This window comes from Tiliqua scincoides, chromosome 5 (genome assembly GCF_035046505.1).
Source record: "Tiliqua scincoides isolate rTilSci1 chromosome 5, rTilSci1.hap2, whole genome shotgun sequence".
NCBI classification, from domain to species: Eukaryota; Metazoa; Chordata; class Lepidosauria; order Squamata; family Scincidae; genus Tiliqua; species Tiliqua scincoides.
The window spans coordinates 53540455-53563392 of NC_089825.1; positions in this window are offsets into that span (position 1 = coordinate 53540455).

Sequence of the window (22938 nt, forward strand, 5' to 3'; positions counted from 1 at the left end):
CCAGGACTCATTCTCAGCTCAATCTCATTGAAGTTCCCCCATGCTGGTGCAGCGGGTGGATCTGGGAAGGGAGTGGTGCCAGGATCTGGCATGTAGGCCAGATCCTAACTCCCCTCCCGAGCAGTCCAGCCTAATGCCGGGCTGCTCAAATTTGCACAACCTCTTTAGGTTGTGCAGATCCGAGTAGCCCCATTCAGCCCACTTCTGCATTACTCAGGGTAATTCCCTTTGCCCCAAGCTGCACCACAGAGAGTCCCAACCCTGCTTTGGATGTAGCACAGGCCAGCTGGCCTGCCTGCTCCAAGGTAGGTTAGGATCAGGCTGTGAGTGACAGAACTCCCAAAATGAGTGTAATTTTAATACATTAATTATGAAATAGACAACATATTTAATAATACAAACCAACAGAGTAACAACAACAACCCATTCATGTAGATCCTAACCCTAAATGTTGACCATTTACCACACCATGTTTTCCCATAGCCATGTGTATCAAAACTCTGATGGTCCCCTCTCATTTGCAAAGGAAAAGGCTGCTATGGAACGTCCCTATGTTCCTATGGGGCATTAAATGCATGCCTTTTTACACAGGGTTAAAGCTAGGAAAGCATGAAGCCTCGGCATGATTTTAAAGAGCATTTTTCCCCCTTCCTCTCTTTCCCCCTCCCCCAGTCCTCTCCATGAACACCAGATGGAGGCTGGAATGTCCTGAAGGGGTGACTGCAGCTTAATGCTGAAACTCATTGTGACAGGTTCTCTCAAATGAGGGAGTCAAATGAGTGTGTAAGCACAAAAGCTGCGAGCTGGGTAGCATGACACTGTTTATAATATTGAATGTGGCTTCAATGGTTCTAATCTGTGAGGTCTCAGGGTAGCGGAACACTGAGGCAACGTACTGAGTTTAAGGACACAAAAGCCCATGGGAGGTCTGTTTGAGAAAGAATAAAACACACAGAGTTTATTGTTATAGGCAATGACAGTAACAACAGGGAACAATTTGCTTTTCTGGACCAAAGGAGTAGAAGGCTTACTGGTGTCTGTTATTTGAACTTAACAGAACTTTTCAATCTCACAGCTTTTTGCTGAGTGCAAGCACCATTGGCTTCACTTGTTACAATGAAACTGTTGAAGTGAGGGGCAGCCCAATTCTGCCTGAGAGCTCAGTCCTGGGCACATGCCATAAGGCACATTTGAGGACCCTGCCACCGGGTGGGCGCCTGACCTCTGCCGCTTGGTGGTCACGCGGACCCCCGAGCAGCGGAGAGGTAAGTGGGGGTGGGGGGGAGGCGGGGAGGAGGTGTTCTGGGGAGGGGGGTGAGCGGAGGGCAGACGGAGGGAAGGGAGGAGGAGTGTTGGGGAAGTGGGAGGCGGGGGGAGGCGTGCTGGGGGAGGGAGTGGGGGGGAGGCTCACTGCCTACACGGAGGCAGTTGATTCACCGCCCACCTTTGGGTTGGGATCAAGCCTGGGAAGGGGGTCAGGATTCGCTGTGCATTGCAATCACTGATCCTGCCCCCCTCTGGGCCTTATCTGCCCTCCTTCCTGCTTCCACCACCATCTCTTTGTCTCTAGGGTAAACATGTTTATTTACATACCATTCAGTTTTCTCCCTCTCTCTGGTTCTTTCTTTCTGGTTCTGTCCTCCCTCCACAGCACTTTTTTCCCTCCTGGCCAATTTCAACACACAAAATTTCTCCAGTCTCCATTTTCCCCCCTCCTCCCTCTTGCTTAACCACTACACACTGGCTTTGTGTATCTCTTTTTGTCCAGCATTTACAGACAACTGTCATGGATCAGTTAAATACGGAGTACTTGTAATGGAAGATCAGAAGATCATCAGGTGGATGATGTGGTGTTGACAGTGATTCCATGTTTTGACAGCTGTTTGACAGCTCTGGGAAGGGCAGGGCTGGCTCCACAGCTGTAATCAATCAAGGCCAATGGAGACTCTGATGGACACCTGAGCTTCATTTGATCTTGATGGGACTTTGAATGGACATGGACTGAAGAGATGGCTCACCTGTGCCTAATTTGGACTTAATGGGACATATAAGGATAAAAGGCAGCTTCAGAAGGAGCAAAGCTAACCTGACCCAGAGGGAACATGACAAGACAGAGCTACCTGACCCAGACCTATGGGAGAAGGGGACTGCCAGGACTCGGCTGGAGGATACAGAAGAGAGGACTGCCACGATCCTGCTGGAGGAGACACTCTGCTGGAGAGGACACAGAGGAGCGACTCTGCTGCAGAAGACTGGGCTGAGAAGACTGGACTGTGCTTTGGAGAGTGGATTGGACTTGGACTGGAGGCTTCAGACCTTTACCCACTGAGTTAAGTGGAGTTTTGGGGAGGGAAAGCCTCTGGACAAGAGGACTTGCAGGGAGTGTCAGTGTTTGTAGCAATAAATTCTTGTTAATTACTCAACTAATAAGGAGCTCTGTTCGTTTCTTTGCACACCACAGCTGTTGTTCTTGGAAAAGGAGGGTGTTAATTAGCCAAAAAGTGGGCATTAGAAGGGAGCTGGAATATTTGGACGGGACAAATTGGCGTAGTTGGCAGGATAGGGGGAATTTGGGCAAGACAAATTGGCATAGTCGGCAGGATAGGGAAAATTGGGATAGGACAGTACTCCACTTGTTCTTGTTGTTTACAGTCTCCCTTTCAAATTATTTCCTCATTTCCAATATTGTAATTAATCCCTCGGTAAAGTTCATTTCATTACTCTGAATTCTTACCTCTTTTCTTTAAAATCTTTAAAATGCCATTTGGTGCATCACAGCCAACAATCAGTCCCAAGATCCCTTTATACTTGTTTGGTTTGGGTGCTCATGTAGATACACAAGACGTGTGTCACCAAAGCAAGCATGGTAGCACAGTGCTCAAGCCTTCCCCCATGAGTGCCTTTTCCCTGGCTTGGATTAGATTTTTAAAATTTTGGGTGGGGATTTGTTTTTATTCGACTCAGGATACCCTACTCCAGATGCTGCTCTCAGACTCGGTATCGCCCTCCGGTTTAGTCCTGTTTACAAGAAAATAAGAACAATGGGGCTATCTCCCAAGTTGCTGGGCTTATTGCCCCTGACCTGAGTGCTGGGTACACTTAGAACCAGGCTTCTGGACATGGAGAGGCAAGCTCTTTACAAAGCGGCTCTCAAGACATGCTCTCCATTACACTTTCAGCTGCCTCTACACTATTGTAAGAGTCCAGGTTGCTTCTATTTTTTTGGCTCACCCTCTCGATTGATGGGTATTTACCAGGGCTAGATGCAATGTCATACCTTCTAATATCTTGACTGGGAAATTTAGAAGTTTAGCCCTGGAGTTGAGTGTGCGTGCATGTGGTCAGGGGGCTGTTGAATCATTGCAGCACATGCTGTTTTATTGTATTTGGTACCAGAATATTTGCTTGCATTATTTGAACTCTGTTTTTTCTCCTTTCCATCTCAGCTGGGCCGATAAGGATGAAATTCAATACATGCTGAGAGGAACTAATAAGGAGTTGACCAAGAGTGTAGTTTATTATATCCAACTTATCATGCAGCGATGTTGTAAGCAGCTAGAATCTATTTCTGAGACTTAGGCCACAATCCTAACCCACTTTCCAGCACTAAGGGCAAGGCAGCTCTGAGGCAAGGAAACAAAATTCTCTTACTTTGAGAGGCCTCCATGAGTACCACCCAACTGCAGGATCCCATTGGCACAGCTATGCCAGCGTTGGGAAAGTTGGTTAGGATTTGGGAATGTTGGTTAGGATTTGTTAATATTTTTGTCAAGTTTTTACTATGTTCTGCTTTATGTTATTTGCTAGTTATTGTTGGTTTTGTGTATTATCTATTATGCCAATAAAGGTTTTGGATTGGATTGAATGACCCTGAACTCACTCCATGGAAAGTGCTGTAATTTGTTACTACAGTTCTGTTTGTGGTGTTTCATCTGTGATAGCCTACTAGGACACAAGTCACCACTTGATGCCGCCATCATGAGGAGATGACCATGAGTGTGTGAAACAACTCGGGTCTCATCTGCTGCAAAAGTTTTGTCTTCTGCAAATAAAGTTCACCAGAAGATCTGTCACAGTCAACGTTCTGAGAAGGGCTACAGCCCACGGGCATCCAAACTGGAGAAGGGTATTGGGGCGTTTCTATCATATTAGTGCATAGAGTAATTTTAGAGTTAACAGTTTTCCTTTTGAACACCACAGGGTACCATGTGCATGGACAGTTCCTTCCTTGTTGAACAGTGATAATTCTTCAGCTTCTGCTACCTTTGTGTCATTTTTATATAGTTAAAAATATTACAGCTTTTAAATTACAGCACAGCTCTGCTCTGTTCCTTTTAGTTGCCCGAATTAATTGATTTAACTCCCCTTTTTTAAAAAAAATGAGATGGAAGGGGGAAGGATGGTGCTTTGAGTCAGACACCTTTAATGGAAAGGCTTGGCTTATGAAGTGTAGGCTCAAGACAGTGTCATAGCATGCCTAATCCTATGCATGCCTACTCAGAAATAAATGAGTGGCAGGAGTAGGGCTTTTGATATGTACCCTGATGTAAACAGAAGTCAGTGGGTGAGCCAGTCCCTATCCATAGAGGCTGCCTGGCTCAGAGAGGTTGGCTAGGGAGTTCTCAGACTTGGATTGAAAAGTTGGCCTCAAAAGCATTCCAGCTTGGGAGAAGCAGTGCAGTCCAGCTTCCTTGACCCTTCGAGATTGGGTCACAGTTCTGTGTAGATGGGTCACAGTTTTGAGCCAGGGTGGGAATACCTGAAAGGGGAACAGACAAAGATTTTCTGTCTCCTCTAAGTTAGCTGCCTGCACTAAAGTGGGGAGGAGTTTAGAGATGAATAAACTGCAGGATATGTTCAAGCATGTGACTGATTTTTCCATAAAGAGGTCCAATTTATATTCTAAGCAACTTATCTGGTGTGTTTATTAGGGGGAATATGGGCAACAACTACTATGTCTCATTTGGTATTTCTCTTTCAACCTATCATAGCACTGAACAAGTCTCTAGGCTCTGCCCCTTTCTCTTCACAGTAGTTCATTGGAAGGGATGTGGCAACAAGATGGCGGCCGTCCTCATGTCAGCCCCAGATATTCTGAGTGTGACTGTAACTGCTCGTTGAAGATGCAGACCAGATACAAATGGTCCCCTATGGGGAAAACCCCTGGGCAAGTACAGGGGCAACAATTTGGCTAAAATTAAGGGAATGGAAGTTAAGTGGTTGTAGTTACAGGCTTCATGAAGGGTCTCCTATCACTCTCCTCATAATCAGAGTGCTGGATATACTGATCTGTTTTTAATAAGGGAGTGAAAACTTCTTCAGTGTGGAGGTGTAGCTCTTTTTGAAGAATCAGGCTGTTGCTTTGCACATATTTTTATGTGGGGATTGGCATCTAGATAGCATGCCCTGATGGCATTTGAGGCAGAGAACATGATGAGAATGCATAGAATATGCAAAATCCAACATGAAAGAAAGAAAGAAAGAAAGAAAGAAAGAAGCCCTTTTAAGAAAAGGGAAAAGTTGGTGATAATCTGTGCCTTTGGAATAAATGTGTTTTCTGCACAGTGATAGTGCAAACAAAAACAACCAGTTGGACGAGTGCATCATGTACAGTAATAAAATGGGAAAGCAGATGTGTTAAGTTTGTGACAGCGCTAACTACCCACACCATGTAAGAAAAGAGAGAGAGCAAGAGAATGGGGAAGAGGGCTCCCAAATGCTGCATAGCTTTACTGCTATAATAAAGCACTCTAGACAGCTGCAGGAAATAACTTGGTACCAAGCTGAGAAGATTCACGTTGTACGGCAGCCAAGCAAACCTGTCATGTTCAAGGTGCGGGTGTGGGTAGGTGGTTCAGCAGTGTCACATTGGGTTGTCAACTAAAGCATAAGAATGGGAGAGAGAATCAAAGTCTATCTCCGATGCATTGTTTTGTTTTTTCCATGCAGCCTGTGAGGTGCACCTGGATGCCTTTGCTTCATTACAAGAAATACATAGTCTTCTTTTTTCCCTTATTTAAACAGCACCTGGAGCAGAAATAAAGTGTTGGAGAGGAGGCAGACAGAAATGGGGGAAAGAAGCAAACAATAATTCCCCCCCGTCACTTTCAATCTACATTTCAGGAATGTGCATACAAGGAGAGTGAGGGAAATGAAACTGATCAAAATGTACACGATCAACAGGGCCATTCTGTAGAAAAGGGCCAGGATTGCACCTATCTCTTCAATCCTTTGCCCACCTGCGCCCTGCCAAACAGAGCACAGATGAGCATGATGTGAATCGGTGCAAATATGAGTCCAGGAGGTGGGCTTCCTTTTTGATTCCTTTCCATCGGATGACTCCCTGTCCCGAATACAATCATCCCACGATGTGTATAAACAATCTGCTGTATATTGTTACTTGCCAAGATTCCAGACTGAAGCAAGTGAACGGAATGGAAACATAATGGAAAAGTAATGTATTTCAGGGTGAGCACATAAGAAGGGGTCTGCTGGATCAGATTGAAAGGTCCATCTAGTCTAACATTCAACTATCAACAGTGACCGATCAGATCACTACAAGTCATGATGGTGATATATGACCTCTGATTTAGAGGCAGTTACTAAGAAGCTTCACTGAGAGATGGTTATTAATTTGTCACATTTTTTCTGCCTCCTAGAAGCTCCTTCCCTCCTTTGTTTACTGTTTTACAAGTGCCGCCACCCAAGGAGGTCTGTGGGGCGGCGGCAAGAAATAGGGCCTTCTCGGTAGTGGCACCAACATTATGGAACTCCCTCCCCTTGACTTGAGAATGGCTCCCTCTCTTGAGAGTTTTCGGCGAGGCTGGAAGACACTGCTGTTTCAACAAGCCTTCTGATTTCTTGGCCTTCTTAACATTTTTTATACATCTTTTAGTTTTTTACAGGCCTGATTCCTCTGTGATTTGCTCTTTTATGCTCTTTTTATTCTGTCTTTTAATCTGACTACTGTTTTTATGGTCTCTGTTAATGTGTTTTTAATATGTTTTTTATCTGCTACTTATTGCCAATTTATGTTTTTTAAATCTGTTTTTACATGTTGTTAGCCGCCCTGGGTCCCTTTTGGGGAGAAGGGCGGGATACAAATAAAGTTTATTATTATTATTATTAGTCCTCACAACAACCCTATGAGCTAGGTGAGGCTGTCCCAAGGTCACCCAGGAAGCTTCAAGGCAGAGCAGTTATTGGAAGCTGGATCTCTCAAGTCTTAGTGCAACACCAGAACTATCCTGGCTCTCACAGGCTATTTGCCTGTGTTTCCCACTTGTAGACTTCCCAGAGATATCAGGATACTGGACTAGGTAGGTGATTGACCAGATCCAGAAGGGCTCTTCTTACATTTTTATGGCAATATATGCTGGTATATATGATGCACTAGATGGATCTTGGTTCTTATGCTTCTGGGCAACTTCCAAACAGGGCATGTTGATGTGAGTTGGTAATATAAATGCCATCTCTCAACTCTCTGAGGTAAAATTAAAGGAGAGCTCCACTACTCTCCATATACCAGTCCAGCCCAAGTATATTGTCTGCACCATCAATCAATTTCTGGGTCTATGTATGCAGATCACATCCTTTTATTGTTCACTAAACCAAAATAAGCCACATCTCCTGGGCTCATTCATGATTAAGAATCATCAATCCTTTTATCCTCCCAGAGAAAGATGCCATACAGACTCTTTGATAGTGCAACCACTGAACTAGCAGTAAGGCAGGCTAAATCCCAAAGGTGCTGCTGGCACTGTCTCAATAAACAGTATTATCAAAAAGACTAACTGACAGCCCTGTCCTAAACTATGCTGGAACAAGCAGGCCACAGGGGCCTGTGCTGTATCCAGTGCAGGTTAAGTGCAAACTGGAGGTCATCTTGGGATAAGGGGATATTTTTTCCCTGTACGCTGAGGAACACTCTATGGGGCTACTCAGATCTGCACCTGCTAAATAGCAGGCATAATTCCAAGCAGCCCGTATAAGGCTGCTCGTGCTTAAGATGGAGGTTAGGATTCAGCCTGCGCTTCTGTGGTTGATTCCACTTCCCCTTCCCAGTCCAATCCACCTCCTGTCTGTCTTCCCCCACTCATAAATACCTCTCCCCACCCCAAAACACCACCACCCTCTCCCACCCTCCATGCTGCCCAACACAAACTCACTCTGTCAGGCCAGTGCAGAGCCTGGATCTGGCCCTCTGGGTCCAGCACAGGTCTCTGTGCCAGCCCAGCCAACTCCTGAATCAGTGCGAATGTGCCTTACGGCACGTTTGCAACACTCAGGAGCTGGGGCAGGGGGACTGCACTGGCTCATCACAGAGCTTGGATTGTGCTCTGACTCTTTGGAACAAGAAATGGAATGCAGGCTCCAATGACACAATGTGTGCATGGTACCTTCAAATATGGAAAATCCACTTCTTGAGGGTACTGGAGAGGTGATGTGGAGAAGCGGCTCTTACCCCTTCTTCATTCATTGGTCCTCTGCTTCAAATTGCCTTTCCAAGCAACTTCGCATGCCATGGGGTTTTCAATGCATGTTTTCCTAACAGAACATTAGGGACCATAAAAATCCATATGAATGATTTGGGGAGCTCTTCTGTGAATGGAAATGACGGCATCAAGGCCAATACAGCTCGACAAATTGTTATCAAACAAGCTGGCTGAATGGGAGGGTCGTCTACATCGATTACCCTTTATGGCTGTAATTCCAATAGCACCAGATGCTCAGTTAGGGTCTATTTTCGGTGATTGTACTTTGAGGAGTACTTTCCTCATGATGCTGCTACCATTGCAGTAGTAAAGATGAGTCATAATGACTGCAGAAAGAGACTTAAGTTCCAGTGCTTGAATATAGGTCATGTTCCTTTTGATTATCTTTCCATTTCTTTGGAGTTGCTAGAGAGCAAGCATTTGTCCTTCATCAGGAGATAAGTCAAACACGGAATTTTTTAAATCAAACAAATAGCTTTGAGTGGGGGAAAAAATGCTGAGCAAGAGCCATAGTTCCAAAGAAGGCCTCCTTTGGATCATGCACAATTAGCCTGTGGTGTTGTGCTATAGGATGTTGTGGTGGCCACTGGCACAAATCATTTATTTAAGGGATTAACTAACCCATGGAGAAATGAATCCCTTGGTACCAAAGAGTGAGAACAGATGCTGTGTTCATATGGCTTCACTGTGAATTTCTTTGCTGGAATTAGGGTGTGTTAGGATATCCAAACTGGATATTATGATGTGTCGGAATTAGGATGTGTTAGGAATTAGGATATCCAAACTGGATATTAAGAAATATGTGGAGAGGGATATCTGCAGTTCAGTTGATTTTTCTGTTGCTATCTTAGCTCTGACAGCTTCAGTAACCCCACTGGGCCTAGCCCCTAGACCAGGGGTATCAAACATTAGGCCTGCTGGCCGGTGTGGCCTGTGAAAGCTCTTTATCTGGCCCTTGGGCTCTCTCAGCTGCTTTCTACTGCTGAGCTGTGTTGAGGTGACACTGCTGAAAGAGTAACCTGCACGATCTCTCCCATATCTTGAAAACATGATCAAGGTTTGTATATTTGACCCTCGGCAACCTTGGCAATCTGTTTCCCTCATTAGGTGCATCTGTCCTGCCTCCCATCAGGTCCCTCCACCCTTCTGCTCACTGAAGAATGTCACACTGCAAGACTCCATCAAGATGAACCCACTCAGAAATAAATTGCACATAGCAGAATGGGGTAAACAGAATTCTGCTGGTGGCGGCTGCTGAAAAGCAGCGTCCAGTGTGCTCCAGTAGTGCACTGAATAGCGCACTGCCAGAGTGCTGGCAGGAAGACCTGAGCTTTCCTGCCCATGTCATTGGACTTTATGGCCACCAACTGGAGCAGGTAAAGCCAAGGGGAGTTGTAGGGAGGAGTGGAGAAGGGAAGAATAGGGGGCAGGGAGGGGATGAAACTGGTTTGGGAGGCGGGTGGTTTGGGAGGGGTTAAATCTGGTGGCAATGGCACACACTGTATCCTATACCCTTCACTGGCAGCCTCCCCACCTTGTTTCTCTCCTTGAACCTGTGCTAGCAAAACTATTAGCACAGCTCTGAGGAGACCCATTGTGGAGTGGGAGCCCTACAGTGGTGTAAGGAGTTTCAAATCCCTTTTCTGCTCCAAAGTCTCCAGATCTGCCACCCAGGTGGATACAGTTGGGGAGGGGGGTGTTTTGTTACTTTTTGGTGCAACTGCACCAACGGGAGTGGAGGGGAGAGGAGAATAGGATTGGACTGAATTTCCCTAGGAAGTGCACCTAGAACTTCCAGCAGTTTTTTCCATGTCTTCTCAGAAAAGTCCTAGTGTTCAATGGGGCTTTCTCCCAGGAATAGGATTGCAGCCCTAATCCTTAAACATGTTTCTTGCTATTTTCATTTTACAAGGATGCACAATAGATCCTATTGTCCAGCTGCATCCTAGCATCTGCTTTGAACACAAATAAGGAAAGCAAGGATGTTAAATGTCCCAATGGACTATACAGAAATAGATGATTCTAGTACCCTCAACAGTGCTCTTATGTCCAATTAAATTCCAACTCTCAATATGTAGTATATTTTAGATCTGTTGCTTTGGTTACTAAAAAAATTTGCATCTGCCTTTGATCATCTTTTTTTTAAAGTTAACTGGTTTAACAATTCTATTATTTTATTAAGTACAACCCTTCCACATGAAACAGATTATTACAAAGCTGGTTCTTGGGAAAGGTGGGCATCAAGGTATCGGTTTGCACATCAGCTTGCCAGATTAACCCCCTCCCCATTCGTTCAGAAGAATACAGAAGGTGGGGGCAGAAAAATGCGTTAAAACTCTTGATGTAATTTATTACAAGGCATGCAATTTAGAAGTAGCTGTCATTACCCCAGAGATTAGATCCATGACACTGTGTGAGGCTCGGGAGTTGCGGTAAGCGATGAAGTGGGTGTACAGCAAGCCGATTTTTATGACATGTGAGCGGTTGTGTAACAATAAGATTTGCTGGCAATATTGTTGAGCAGAGCCATAGTTCTGAAACTGCTATATCTAGACCTTTTTTGCAGTCTCTGTCACTCTCTTTTCTCCTCTGATGGGGTTCCAAATTGAGAGCTGCCAGTGAAAAATCTAATTCTCTCTTGAATACTTTCCCTCTCTAATTATTCAGTCATAGTCACTTGAATGACAAGGGAGAATTTTTTCCCCCATTGTACATATGATGTCCTCCCCTTGGGATGTTCTCTAGTTCAAATGAAGTGTTTCTTATTTTGCAAATGTAGTGCCATGATTACTATGGGCCCTGCCTATTCCCATTTTTGGTTCTGGCACCAGAACTCCGGGCTTTGAACATTTCTGCTAAGCTGTCAGCACAATCTCACAGTTTCCATTTTCAGCACTGCGGGTCCTGAGAGCTACAGAACTTTGAGAATGATCCTGTATTTATTTGACTGCTCTCATCATTTCTGCCACATTAATGGGCTGAATCGAGCACTCATGGTGAATTTTAATTTTTTTTTCTTGTGTTATTGTTCTGAATGATCAGATCAAGACAATTGTTTGCCTCTGATTTTTGCAAGGACAATTCTGATGAGCGTTCAGATGAGAAAATGATCCAAAGAAGTGAACGCAAATAGCTTTAGTTGACAAATGTTAATATGACCAGAAAAAAAAAGAACACAAGGATGACACTAGGAAGACTGGAGAAGGCTTGGTACTCATTCTCAAAAATCACCAGGTTAAGGGAATGTTATGGGTCAAATCAGATGTTCCACAGGATACACGCATCAGCAGCATCCTCCTGGTCAGTGGTGTCTCGAGGGTTTGCATCACCTGGTGTGGGAGGCCAGTGAGTCACCCCTATGATGGACCTCCTCCCATGCAGTGGGCGGGGCAGTGATGCACCATTGCCCACTCCCAGGGTTTTTTTTTGGCAATAGCTTTCAATAGTATAGAGCTATTTCAATGTGGTTTGTTTCATTGCATTCTGCATGAAATTACACATCAAATGAGATGGTATTATCCGATGGTATTAACTAATGGTATTATTCGATGGTATCACATCATGGCATTAATAAAAAATATCAAGATTTTGGCCAGTAGTGGTGTCACCCCCTGTGTGCATCGCCCGGTGCAGCCTACACCCCCTGCAACCCCCTAGCAAAGCCACTGTTCCTGGTTGTTTTTTTAATGAACAGTTGCCATGTGAGACTGCAGTTGGCAGTGAGAAATGGTAGCAGGAAGGACTGCTTCACCTTTTCACTTTTGATGGTTTTCCCATTTAAAATCTCCTTTGGAGAAGGACTGAAACTGCTTTTCCTCCCATGGAGTCATGGACAGAGGTGATTGTATCATTCCCCCATGGGTGAAATTCAGCTTGAGGTGGGGTGGTTTTGAATGCAAAAACAGATGGAAGGGGGTGGGGGGTTGCAGCTGTCATTCAGTGTTGAAACTGCAAACTGCTTTTTAATTCCAAAAATAGTCATATGACAGTTGCATCTCCCTTGTAATGTCTAGTGTGGCCCTAAGCTTTACAAGAAGAAAGTAAATGGGCTATAGTTTGCTGAAAGGGAAGGTGACCTTGCCCCAGAAGCTGACATCATTGGGTCAGGAAACAGGCTTATAGCATAATCCTATGCATGTCTGCTCAGAAGTCTTACTGAGTTCAGTAGTGGACTGCAGTCTGACTGTCAATTCTAACTAAAATCCCACAACTGATGCAGCTGTGCAAACAGAGCATGTGTTATATACTGCAGGGAGGTCTTCTTGAGGTAAGGCCTTATTCCCTTACCTGGGGCAAGTGTCTGCTGCCCCTATGGATTTTCTCAGATCTGTGCCAGCTATTTTGCTGGAGGAGGAGAGGAAAGGGGGATAGGATTCTGGTGTATGCTGAGGCTACTGGGATCTACCCCTCCCTCCCCTGTTCTGCCTCCTGTACACCCCCTCCCTGCCCAGACACTCCCCTGTTCCTGCCCCTTTCACCCACCCCCACCACCAACTTACTGGCACTGCTGGAAGGAGGCCTATTCACTGACTTGTGCACAGCTGCCAGCCATGTGCTCTGGGGGCCTCATTGCATATGCCTCCAGCACATTATGCCACTAAGCCTGAACATTATTTCCTGTAATTTAAGCCACTGGGCCAGAACTTCCACCAGCGGCATATACTTTCCACTAGCTGAATATATAGCTAGGACTGGGTCCTTACTCACTTTCCAACACTTCCTTTTTCATTCTCCTATATAAGCAAATGGCTGCATTTGCAGTGATCTTAGAGAGAGAGAGAGAGAGAGAGAGAGAGAGAAAAAGCAGCACTGAAGTTAGGAGCATTGTTGAAGCGAGGGGGGGGGGAATCTATCCTTCTTCCCTTGCACTAGCAGGGATTTTACAGAGGACTGCAATGCGCAGAGTTCTCAGAGAGGCATTGTCTCCCAAAGGGACTGTTTTTATCTACATGTATATAGTAGCGCTATACAGTACTAACGATCAGCAGATCTACAGAATTGGTTTGCCAAAATGTATGCATGAAAGAACAACTGCAAAATATCAATACCTTTAGGACAACAAATATCAATTGCACAGAACACTTCAAGAAGGGTCCGATGCTTCCATAACCAGCAGGGATGAGATCCTACATACATCTTCTTCCTCACTTTTGAATCATTAACTCTCCGAGAAAAGCACACCACTATCTCTAAACTATTCTCCAGTGGAAGAGTAAACAAACAAGGTTAGTTAACAGCAGGTACGCCTACCTCAAGTAATGAGCTAGGTTAATTGGTAAAGAAAATAGATGCCTGTTAATTTAATGGATCATTAACATCAGACATTGAACCTATGGGCCTACTTCCCTGTTATGCAAATGTTCTCTTACACTAGTTGAGGGAGTACAAGGGGCTAGAGATGTTTGAGGTTGCCACATGGCCAGGTTTAAAATGAAAGAATATGCCCCTCTTTGTCTTTTCTTTCAGACCGGATGTATTGATTGCTGTCTCACTGCTAGGCAATGAATTATTTTATATTTTAATACATTTAAATTTATTTTATTTATTTTTCACATTTTTATACCACCCTTTCTCCAAAGAGCTCAGGGCAGTGTATACAGCTGCTCCCCTCCTTTTGTCCTCACAACAACCCTGTGAGGTAGGTGAGGCTGAGAGAAAGTGACTGGCCCAAGGTCACCCAGGAAGCTTTGTGGCTGAGGGGGGATTTGAACCTGGATCTTCCAGGTCTAAGTCCACCTCCCATACCACTACACCACCCTGATTGCACTTATGAAAATAAACTATTAATTCTTCCTCTTCCATGGATTAGCAAAACTGGGTAGTACCCCCACTATTCCACACAGTGCTTCTTATGTTACATATTTTGTCAAGGAGGTGACAAGAGATTACTTCCAGTTTTGTGTGTATGTTGATATGATATTGCCTTTCGGGTAAGTCTTCAAAAGGTACTAGACCTCAAACATTTCTACTGGCTAACTTGGGTTGACCCATTTGTAAACTAAGCTTGAAAGAAGAGCTCAGGGGAGGGGCTGTAATTCCGCTTTCCATTCATAAGGTCCCAGGTTCAGTCCTTAGCATTGACACACAGGGCAGAAAAATCCAAAACCTTACGAGTGTCACCACCTATTGGTGGCGGCAATACAAAGCTAGATGGATCAAGCAATGGCAGCTTCCTATGTTCGTAGCCTTCTGCTCTGCTCCTCTTATGAGCAGGAAGAAATGCTTGTAAATTTCTTCATGAACATAAATGTCTGAACAGACATCACAATCTCATTGCAGTTGCTAGGCTGTCATCTGAGGTGTGGACAAATGTCACATAATTATACTACCTGGTTTGTAAGTGTGGTTTGTGTTCCTGGTGGAACAATCGTACCAGTCAGTGAACTAGAGCCTAAGGGCGCAATTCTGCCCTGTGCTGGAACAGGCAAGCCAAGAGGCTTGCGCTGTATCCAGCGCAGGATAGGGGCCCGAAGCAGCTCAGCCAGAGGCAAGGGGAAACTTTTCCCCTTACCTCTGGGTAAGGCACCCTTGCCCTTATGGTTCTCCTTGGACTTGTGCAACCTCTGGAGGTGGCACAAATCCAAGGAGAGTGGAGCAGCTTGAAGCTGCTCTGAACTCCCTGGGAATGGAGGTTGGGATCCAGCTTTGCCTCCTGCTCCCCATTCACCTGCCCCTGGGGCCGCCCATGGCCTGCCCTGCCCCCTGCCCAGGAACGCCTCCTTCCTGCCTACCCCAGAGCCTTATGTCAGCCCAGCCAGGCTGAAGCAAGGCTCATCGCAGAAGCCACCACAGAGGTTGGATTCAGCCTCCATGTGCCGGCGCACCTTTGTGCGGTGGCACAGCTTACCCCTGAGGAGGCGCAAACGTGCTTTACGGCATGTGAAGGGCAGGATTGCGCTCTAAGTGGTTAAGGGTTTATGGCCAAATAGGATTGGGCCATAAGTCTCATTGTGTTCAGTGGGACTTACTCCCAGGAAAATATGTACAAGATTGCAAACCTAGAACCTTTTGAAAGGGTTAGAACTGTAGGTAAGCAAACGAAAAGTCACGTATGTGCAAATTTCTAGTATTTCCTCAAAGCCTCCTCTAGTATTTCCTCCAAAACTTACTGAAATAGTTTTGGAGAAACCATTATTTGCCATAAATGCTCATGTTCTCCTTTATTTGTGGGCAAATATACATTTTACTCTGCATGACCACAATTCAACGATAATTAGTCTTATCCAAGATGTGTTCCTTTTCCTCACCGCATTATCATGACTGAAGAAAGTGATGTTATCGCCCATTTTACAGATGCGGGAAAATGCTCAGTGTAGGTCACACTTGTACAAGGCTGCCCAAGAACATTACAGAGGGGTGCATTTGTTTTTTGCAACTGGAAAAGAAGATAAATGAGGTACCTTCATTTTCTTATGTGTCTAGAAACAAAATAGATGAGGGTAGCAAGGAATGGATTCAAATGGGAATGAATTGTTCAATTGTTTCTCTTTCATTGTATTTGTTTCTTAAGCCCTTTTCAGATGTTCTGTAAGTGTCGAGCGTCTCCATGCTTTCAGAATGCTGAGAGCATGCTCTGCAAGCGCCACGCCCACTGACATGCTCAGAGTTCCATCCTCTACTCTCTCAGTAGACAGTATTTGTCTGTAGATGGTGGAGCCTGCTGACATGCTTTCACTTCCCCCATTACATGGATGGTGAGCACTTGAACAACATCTGCAGAATGCTACAATCGCTTTGGTTTTTCTCTCTACTAGTGGAGGGTTGAGGTTAAAGAGAGGAGGAGTGGGAGCTGTAGGGTGAAGGTGCAGCTGTGATGAACAGGAGGGCATCATCATAGGCATATGGCATGGCCAGAGCACACAGCACACCTCTTTACTTCTCACTGTAGCAGGTGAAGGTGTCTCTAGAACAGCTGGCAGTTGGGCACCTATTCCCAACTTGCACTGAACCAGCTAGAGCAGTGCTGTGTATCCATTGCTATGCATCCATTGCTTGCTCTGTATCCATTGCAAGCTAAGTGCCAACTAGAGGGGATATTTTTCCTCTTACCCTGAGTAGCGCCCCAGCCATTCCCATGGGGCTACTTGGATATGTGCCAGCAAAATTGCTCGCACATAAATCCAAGCAGCTTTTGTAAAGCTGCTTGGGCCAGGGATGGGGGTTAGGATTTGGTGTGGGCTGCTGTGACTGATCCCACCCCTCTCCTGGATCCAATTCGCCTCCTGTTCCATCCTCCATCCTCTCGCTGCCCTAAAACGCCCCCTCCCTGCCTCTGTTCCACCCTCTGCCACCCTCTTCCATCCCCTGTGCCAGCCTGCTGAGGCTGGCTCAAACTTTGCTTCTCCAAGTCTGAATGCGGCCTCTGGGAGCTGGTGTGGGCCTTCGTGTGAGCCTAGCCACCTCTTGAGTAGCTGTGAATGTGCTTTACAGCATGTGTGTGACACTCCTGGGCCAGTGCATGGGGCTTGCACCAGCACAACAAGCTCTGAGGATTGTGCTAATAGGGAGATACTGATAAGGCATAGTTAACATACTGGAAATGATCAGTCATATGGTTGATGAATGTCTAGGTAGGGAAGTACTGCCCCCAGGGGCTTTATAGTGATAGAGACCAACATGAGGAATCAGTTCAGGACGGTGGCTTTCTGGGGATCCACTGCATTGCATTGCATTATGTTAAATACCTCTGCAGAAACCTCTGTATTTTTAGAGCAATAAAGTAACATCATCCCACTTTCTAGGCCTCTGTCATATAGCACAAACAGAAAAAAATATACAGTAAACTAAAAAGATCATTAAGCCAAAATTACTGTGTTTTTTGCAGTAATGACAATAGGGGATCAATGAAAATATACTGTCTTCCAATTTTTCTTTACTTCCTTCCTGCACATATAATGAGAAATTTATAATAGAAGGTGGGTAACCTTTCGCTTTGGATAAGATATGTGGTGATCAAACGTATTGATGTAGCATGCCCCTGACATTCACAACTGAATGAAAAAGCTCGGTTACTAAACGGAATTGCCCCTCTGTGGTTCCGATATTTTCAGCTTCGAGCAGACAAACAGAATGCCAGAGACAAGATAAAGAATGGTAAACTCTCTGTATTTGAGTCTGTTATTTATGTATATGTCTTTCTGTAGGAAGACAGGAAAAGGTCTTTTGTCCCAGCTATACAGTGTGCTGCTACCTTTAGATGAGGGTAGGAATAATGGTTTGAAAGAAAGTGGGATAAAATTTCAGTATATGTTATTTCTGATTCTATTTGGAATTTTTTTTTTTTACAATGATTCCCTTATACTGCATATATTAATATTAGCTAAAATTTCCATAAATTAATTTATTAGTGGTGTTTGGCCCATTATAAACTGAATAAGATGTACAGTATCTGCGGCGACAGTTGTTGACATTGCCATCAATTGCAGGTAGATTATAATCCATGTTCATAAATGAACACTTCTGGGAAAAGTTGCTATGTGCCACCTGTATGAGTACTGTGGTACAATGAACTGTGTCTCAATTCACTTATGGTATGACTAGGCATTTAGACTATCAGGTTGAATCTGCAAAAAAAGAGGGCAGATATAGAATCTTCTCAAAGCTGGTAGAATTTTTGTAGCACAGACATGGAGTGATCCTTTGGCTACCGTTTTGATGGAATGGTTGTTTGAAGATGTTCAAGCTTACAGAAGCCATTTGAGAAAAAAGGAAAAAAAAATTGACCAGAAAGCAAGGATAAGAGTAAATGGAGATTTGACGAGAGAGATTAATATTCAAGAAGGAGTAAGACAAGGTTGTCCACTTTCACCATTATTGTTTATCTTGACATTAGAAATATTGAATAATGTAATAAGAGAAGATGATAGGGTGAAACCGCTCAAAATTAAAAGTGAAGAAATTACAAGCGTTTGCGGATGATCTGGTATTTATTTTGGAAGATCCACTCAACTCCATGGAATTTTTGATAGAAGACTTAAAACAATATGGAGAAGTAGCAGGTTTAAAAATAAATTACCAGAAGACCAAAATGATACTTAAAAACATAAAAAATAATGATATAGAATGATGATCTATATCTGTATGCATTTGGACTGATCTGTAGGCATTTGGACTACAGATAACAAACAGAGTAAAACAGGGGTGCTCAATAGGTGGATCGCGATCTACTGGTAGATCGCGAGGCAAAATGAGTAGATCGCGGAGCCCTGTCTCTCCAAACTGTTAATATGTCAGTTTTGTCTAGTGACTAGACGAAACTGACATATTTAGCTAAACTGACACTGAAACTGACACTTTAGCTGCTCTTCAGGCATGCAGCAACAAAACTGACGAAACTGACTAGACTCCAGCAGGGGCTCCATACATTAAAGGGGGTGTCTGTCAGATGCTTCCTTCCCCCCTGGTAGATCTCCGGGCCTTGCTGGGTTTCAAAGTAGCTCTCGAGCCAAAAAAGTGTGAGCACCCCTGGAGTAAAATATCTAGGAATTACAATTACAAAAAAGACAAGAACATTAATGGAAGATAATTATATCAAATTAATGAAAGAAATAAAAAAAAGTTTTGGAGAAATATAATAAACTGCAACTATCTCTAATGGGAAGAATAGCTTTGTTGAAAATGAAAATATTACCAAAATTATTGTTTTTATTCCAGACTATTCCGATTATTTTGAAGAGATCTTTTTTTGAAGAAATGAACAAAATTACTACAAAATTTGTTTGGCAAGGTAAAAAACCGAGAATTAGACTGAAATTATTGCAAGAAGATAAAAAAAGAGCAGGATTTGGATTACCAGACTGGGAATTATATTATCAAGCAGCAGCCTTAAACTGGATAAAAGATTGGGGACTTGTATTGAACGAAAAAATCTTAACATTAGAAGCACACGATTTACAAATAGGCTGGCATGCATTCCTCTTTTATGATAAAGTTAAACAGCATGGATATTTTAAACAACATATTTTAAGAAGATCTCTTATTTGGATATGGGATCAGATAAAATATAAGATATATTTTAAATTACCTAGATGGATAAAACCGCTCGAAATAGTAACCAATCCGAACTGGATTAAAAAAGATCAAAATAAACCATACAGTGACTTGCTGAACAATAAAGGAGAGATTTTAAGTAAGTCTGAGTTAGAAGAGAAAGGAATAAAGCTGGACTGGTGGAATGAAATGCAAATAAGAATAAGATTACGAGAAGACCAAAAAATAGGTCTATATGAAGAAGATATAAGTTTTGATAAAATATTTTTGATTGATGAGGGGAAGTATATAAGAAAAATTTACAGTTTTCTCCTGGAGATGAGAATGGAAGATGAGATAGTTAAAGATGCAATGGTGCGTTGGGCAAAAATTTTTGGTTATAATATATTAATGGATGATTGGAATCAAATTTGGAATACAAATATTAAGATAACTAAAGCAGTGACTTTTAAAGAGAACTTATATAAAATGTTTTATAGATGGTATTGAACACCAGAGAAGTTAGCAAAAATGTACTCTGGGTTATCAAATAAGTGTTGGAAATGTAACGAGGTAGAAGGAACTTTTTATCATATGTGGTGGACATACGAAAAAGCAAAGAAATATTGGAAAATGATACATAAAGTGTTGCAAGAGATATTGCATTGTGTATTACCATTCAAACCAGAAATATTCCTCCTAAATGTGACATCAGAAATTAAAGACCAACCTAAGAAACACCTTATTGTAAATATTGTTACAGCGGCAAGAATATTGTTTGCGCAAAAATGGAAATCTATAGATGCACCAACTAAAGAAGATTTAATAGATAAAATCTATGAAGTAGCAGAAATGGAAGTTTTAACAGAAAGAATGAGAGAGAGAGATTTAGATAGAGTAAGAAAATATTGGAAGTTTTTTATGATTGGGTAGATAAATCTAGTTAGATAAAATTGAGTGTTTCATAAAAATTAATTTTTTATATTGATAAATATGCGAACCTTTGTATTGATGATTATTGTGTGTGTTTTTTTGTGTTAATTGAATGAGGTATGTTGGAATCTGGGGCCAAACCTTATGTGTAACCTGTGTTGTACCCTACCCAAAGTTAAGCCTATTTCCTTTCCTGTATCTGTAATGAATGAATAAAATATATTTTAAAAAAAAGAGAAAAAAGGAAAAAAGAAACTTCTCTTTTTTCAGCATTGATCTCCCTTTTAAGAATTTGTGAAACAAAAGTATAAGTTAGAATTAAATGGAGTCTTTTGTCAATGAGGAATTATGTAATAAAGCGTTTGACCATTATTATTGTTTTTGGCACAAATGGTTGTGCTTTGGAGAATATTACAAATATAATACATGAATAGATCGGCAAGTGGTATCATTACTCTGTTTTAAAATGAAAAAAGTCTGATGAAGATTATAATTTACATCATGATTATATTAATACGAATTTTTGTTATATCTTGCACCTTGGTTGAATTTATAGAATTGGGAGTGGGGAGGTGAAGACAATGTAATTTTGCTTTCTGATTTTATTCACATGATTTTGGTTTATTATCTTGTTCTTGGGAAAAAAGAAAAAAAAAAGAAATTTCTAGCTTCAGTATCCTTTATCTCTTTTCTTGAGTTTGCCTCTATGGGGTGTTCAGAAATGATAACCTTGAGTTAATCACTGTCTGTGAGTTGTTTTTGATTCTCTTCCATGCCAGTCTGTGCCTGGTCTGACTGCCTGTTCAGAAAATGTCAGCTTCAACACCCTTTACTCCTTCTGCCCTGCTGGGTTGCTTGCTGGTTGATCCTCAGCCATGCCAGTCTTATGTCAAAGACTGGTACCCAGGACTGCCTATCTGGTCACTTCTCTACTGTGCCACTTTTCAAGTTTTAGAAAGCAGTCCATGTGCCTTTTTTGTTGACTACATAATGGGGGCCCATTTTTCAAGTTGTCTGAAATTTGGCAGGGCTGTTCTCCTGGAGAGGCACTAGAAGGTCTGAACATTACATGCCAGCCAAATGTAAAACAGAGAAGAGCAGCAGAATAGTGGGATCCCCCTTTAAAATCAAGAGGAAGTGAAACTGAATTAGGGGTTATAAAATGTGAAAATAAGTGAATAAACCAATATCAACTTTGCAAACAAATAACAAAAAGAATGACAGGTGTAACAATAAACACGAGGGCCCAATTCTATCCACTGCTATGCTATAGCATGCATCAAAAAGAAATGAGCTGCATGCTATGGTGGGGACGGGGACCTGAAGACAAATGGGAGAAGTGAAAAACATTTTTACTTACCTCCATGTAATCCTTCAGCCACCTATGGTTCACCTTGGACACACACCAGCCATTTTTATGGTGTATGCCCAAGGAGGGAAAAGTGGAAGGGAGGTTTTCAAAAGAGGGGTAAGATCCTACATGCATTATTGCTGCTGGATCCATTTCCTCCCCCAGCATGGCCCAGGGTTCCTCCCCCAGAATGCATTGTTCATCCCCTCCCTGCCCATGGCCCACCCCTGCCACTGACATAGGGGGATCTGGGGGAAGGCATTGGGGGATCTGGGGGGGGGGCGGCTGTTGCCATGTTGCCAGTAGTGTTCATCATTTCTGGCAGAAGTCTGGTAGGGTACTATAGAGCAGTGCTTTTCAACCAGTGGTACTCATAACACTTGTAGGGGCCCACCCCTGGAGGGACCTGGAGCAGGCTTGTCCACCCCCAGGGAGGCCTCAGATTGGCTGGAGGGGGGAGGGGGTTTCAGCACTCTTGTCCTCCTTCCTAGCAGAGCTGCCAAACCTGGCCTAGGAACAGGAGCCATTTATCTCACAGCTCCCTGCTTCACACTGCCTGCCTCTCATCCCTGGCTTCCCTGTTTTATGGAGAAAGCCTGCCCCCTTTGGCCCCTCCCCTTCCTCCAGGTGGGGCAGAAAAGGCCTTTCCTGTTCCTGGCTTGTTTCCTGCAGTGTTCCTTGTTTGCCCTGCCAGCCCCCTCTGTCTGGTTGGGGTGAGCCAACCTTCTTTGCCCCCTTCAAGGGCAGGGAAGCCTCCCCACCCTGGGCATGGGGTGCCTGCTCCAGGGTAAGTTGGGGGTCAGGGCATCTGGGAGGGGCCCCAACACCACTTGTGGTACTTGAGATGTTATCTGATGGCATCTGTGGGACTCCCAGACTCTTGCCACTTGCAGCAAGACCAGCAAGGCCAATAGGAATCCTGGCTTGACTTGGTGGGCAGAGCTCCAGTGCATGCTTTTTGTACACTCAAAAAAGCCCTCCTGGCCCTTTTATACAGTTTCATGAAGAAGAAGTAGCTGATGCAATCCCCTGAGATTTTGCTTCACCCAGGCACGTGGCCTTGGCTTAAGCCATTTCTGCCCAACATTGCATATATGCAATAGGGACCAAATGTGTACACCTGTGGGCAGATTCCTGAACTGTGATATCAGCTTAAGAAAACATAGCTATGCTCTTTATCCTGAAGGTTTC